Source organism: Bufo gargarizans, unplaced genomic scaffold, assembly GCF_014858855.1.
Source record: "Bufo gargarizans isolate SCDJY-AF-19 unplaced genomic scaffold, ASM1485885v1 original_scaffold_2117_pilon, whole genome shotgun sequence".
Taxonomy (NCBI): Eukaryota; Metazoa; Chordata; class Amphibia; order Anura; family Bufonidae; genus Bufo; species Bufo gargarizans.
The window spans coordinates 255,392-259,996 of NW_025334651.1; positions in this window are offsets into that span (position 1 = coordinate 255,392).

The window sequence follows — 4,605 nt, forward strand, 5'->3', positions numbered from 1 at the left end:
CTTCCTGTGGTATGTCATTCCAAGCTCTTTTAACTTATATCCATAATGCTGCCAAAGTGGTTGTTGGCTGCTGTACATGGAAGAACCATCACTCCATCCAGTCCAGACGTTCTCAATGGAGAAGAGATCCTGGTGATCGAGCTTGCTGTAGCATGGACAGTGTATGAGCAGGCATCCATTGTTGGAACACCATGTTTAATAACTGAGTCAAAAAGTCAGTAGGACTGGTTCCATGATGTCCTGGACATACTGAAGGCTGGTCAATGTTCCCAGATGGGAAAAGGAATGGTAACTAACGGCACCCCACACTATGACACCTGATGTTGGTCCTATGTATTTCTAGACTATGCTTGATGGCAGTAGGCGCTGTCCAACCCTCCGATGGACTCTGATGTCACTACACAGTATACTATTCAGGGTATTCAGCAGCTCCCTTTGCGTGCATGATTGTGAGATGGAGCGGCCTATTGTTGGCTTCTCCCCAAAACAATTGGCCTTCCGTGTGTTTTAGACAAACACTTATGTATTTTTGGTAATAAATACAAAAAAGGAGTAACAGGATATGCTATAGTCAAGAAATCTTTTAGTTTGCCATCTATCAATCCTGCCTGTAACACTGTGTGTAAAATATCATGTATCTTTCTTTCTATGTCCCACCTGGGATCTTGTTGTAATTTTTTATATACAGATGAGTCATCCAATTGTCTATGTGCCTCCTCAATGTATAATGAGGTGTCCATGACCACAACCTTGTCGGCAGGTTTTATGGTGAGGCTGTGGTCATGGAAAAGCCCATTCAGAGCTGACCATTCCAATTGTGTAATATTTGGATGATGAAAATATTGGTCATCACTATTTTTCAATAAATTAACCTCATTTAGAACAAGCTCAGAAAAAAGATCAATAGCTGGAAACACAGTAGGTGGAACAAAATCACTTTTAACAAATAATTTAAAATCTGAGAGCTGTAATTCAGTATTTCTAATACTGGTCCAGTCGCTAGAATGCACTGAGAACCATGCCTTCAACTTTAACTGTCTACAAATTTTTATGAAGATTTCAGTTTGTGACCAATCAGTACATACCGTATATTGGGACAAAAGCTTAAACCCTTTGTAAAAACCTGTTACTGTATAGATGAAAGTACATGAGATGAAATATTTACCACTATTTGGTCGTTTGGTTGTTCTTTTTCTTTTGTAGTTTCTGATTTCTTGTTTTTACGTTGTCTGTATCTCCTTTGTCCACCTCGTCTTGTAACTTTCTTGGTGTATTGACCTGAGGATTCACTAAAAAAGAAGATACCTGTTGGTTATCATTCACATTATTGTAAGTTCTTTTTAAGTCCTTAACATAACCCTTTTTTGAAAGTTTTTTTTATTATATATATAAAATCATACTTCTGATATACAGTACAGACCAAAAGTTTGGACACACCTTCTCATTCAAAGAGTTTTCTTTATTTTCATGACTATGAAAATTGTAGATTCACACTGAAGGCATCAAAACTATGAATTAACACATGTGGAATTATATACATAACAAAAAAGTGTGAAACAACTGAAAATATGTCATATTCTAGGTTCTTCAAAGTAGCCACCTTTTGTTTTGATTACTGCTTTGCACACTCTTGGCATTCTCTTGATGAGCTTCAAGAGATAGTCACCTGAAATGGTTTTCACTTCACAGGTGTGCCCTGTCAGGTTTAATAAGTAGGATTTCTTGCCTTATGAATGGGGTTGGGACCATCAGTTGTGTTGTGGAGAAGTCAGGTGGATACACAGCTGATAGTCCTACTGAATAGACTGTTAGAATTTGTATTATGGCAAGAAAAAAGCAGTAAAGAAAACGAGTGGCCATCATTACTTTAAGAAATGAAGGTCAGTCAGTCCGACAAATTGGGAAAACTTTGAAAGTGTCCCCAAGTGCAGTCACAAAAACCATCAAGCGCTACAAAGAAACTGGCTCACATGCGGACCGCCCCAGGAAAGAAAGACCAAGAGTCACCTCTGCTGCGGAGGATAAGTTCATCCGAGTCACCAGCCTCAAAAATCGCAGTTTAACAGCAGCTCAGATTAGAGACCAGGTCAATGCCACACAGAGTTCTAGCAGCAGACACATCTATAGAACAACTGTTAAGAGGAGACTGTGTGAATCAGGCCTTCATGGTAGAATATCTGCTAGGAAACCACTGCTAAGGACAGGCAACAAGCAGAATAGACTTGTTTGGGCTAAAGAACACAAGGAATGGACATTAGACCAGTGGAAATCTGTGCTTTGGTCTGATGAGTGCAAATTTGAGATCTTTCGTTCCAACCACCGTGTCTTTGTGCGACGCAGAAAAGGTGAACGGATGGACTCTACATGCCTGGTTCCCACCGTAGAGGAGCATGGAGGAGGAGGTGTGATGGTGTGGGGGTGCTTTGCTGGTGACACTGTTGGGGATTTATTCAAAATTGAAGGCATACTGAACCAGCATGGCTACCACAGCATCTTGCATCTGCATGCTATTCCATCCGGTTTGCGTTTAGTTGGACCATCATTTATTTTTCAACAGGACAATGACCCCAAACACACCTCCAGGCTGTGTAAGGGCTATTTGACCATGAAGGAGAGTGATGGGAGGACAATGACCCCAAACACACCTCCAGGCTGTGTAAGGGCTATTTGACCATGAAGGAGAGTGATGGGGTGCTGCGCCAGATGACCTGGCCTCCACAGTCACCGGACCTGAACCCAATCGAGATGGTTTGGGGTGAGCTGGACCGCAGAGTGAAGGCAAAAGGGCCAACAAGTGCTAAGCATCTCTGAAAAATCCTTCAAGACTGTTGGAAGACCATTTCAGGCGACTACCTCTTGAAGCTCATTAAGAGAACGCCACGAGTGTGCAAAGCAGTAATCAAAGCAAAAGGTGGCTACTTTGAAGAATCTAGAATATGACCTATTTTCTGTTGTTTCACACTTTTTTGTTATGTATATAATTCCACATGTGTTAATTCATAGTTTTGATGCCTTCAGTGTGAATCAACAATTTTCATAGTCATAAAAATATAGAAAACTCTTTGAATGAGAAGGTGTGTCCAAACTTTTGGTCTGTACTGTATATATATATATATATATATATATATATATAACTACACTGGCATATGTTTTTCAGGCCTAAGGACAATGTATAAAGCCTCATTCACACATCATCATTCACACATCAGCATTTTGGTCATAGATTTCCATCATGATTGTGAGTCAAATCCAGGATTGGAGCCTCCACAGACATAGGCCTCTTTCACACTACCGTATGGCTATTTCAGTGTTTTGCAGTCCATTTTTCACTGATCCATTGTTCAGTTTTTTTTGTTTCCGTTTCGACTCCGTTTTTCCGTATGGCATATACAGTATACAGTAATTACATAGAACAAATTTGGCTGGGCATAAGATTTTCAATAGATGGATACGTTACACAGATGCATTTCCGTATGCATTCCGTTTTTTTTTGTGGAACCATTGACTTTAATGGAGCCACAGAACGGTAGTGTGAAAGAGGCTATAAGGTATGAGGGAAAGATCTGCTCTTTTTCTGTGTTTTGGAGCCGCACCTGGTTTTGGGTCAAAATCACTCATGGAAATCACTGACCAAAACACTCACATGTGAATGAGGCAAAAAATGAGTAAGTAAATACTGCTCAATGTTAAAGATTGTGCAAATATAGGCACAAACAGTCTGCATAAAGTTAAAACCAGTGCTGTCACCCACCCTGCCTATAATTAAACAAATTCAGAGTGCAGTAGAGAATGAAGACTGGGGTACTTGAAGGGCACTGCCACAAGGTTGTATTTTAGAGCTGTTAGACTAAGACTTTGTAAATTCCCATACAGCTTCATTGATCCTGAGCAGCAGATCCCTGTTTACACAACAATGCAATGCTTTCACCCAATAAAAAAGCATTTGTTCGTTTATTGGATGATCAGTGACACCTTTACAAAGAACATTTTTGTGGAACGAGCATTCATAGAAACGCTTTTACTAATAATTGCCCCAACTGTCAGGCTATGTAAAAGAGTATAGAAAAGTGGAATAGAGCAAATGGAATCTTTGCCCTGGGTGAATAAAATCCTAACTACAACTCTACCCTGGACACTCATCACCTGGAGCACATGTCCAAGCCCACGCCCCCACAGCTAGGTCTTTGACACATGTGGTCTTTACACTTTCTATAGTCTCCCATATGAATAATACAAAGTTCCTTGTTCTAATATAAGTATAAACTGCATTCTGAATATGGAGGCTAATAATAAAGATGCAAGGATCTCAATAGAGAGACATGAAAGAAAAGATAGAAAATAGCACAATACCTTTTTAAATGAACAATTACAGTGTGAATGGCTGGCTTGTAGATGTGAATATTACCCAATAGACTCCCTTCCTTACACTTTATTAATAATGTATCACCCCTCTCGTCCTAATGAACTTTTTATTACGGTTGACTGGTCTTTGTCGAATTTTAACAACATTTGTCTGGCTCTTTCCTGGGATGTATATGGAAGGCTTTGATCTCATCTTTATTTAATTTCTTAAATTTCCCTTCTGGACAGATTTCACATCTGTCT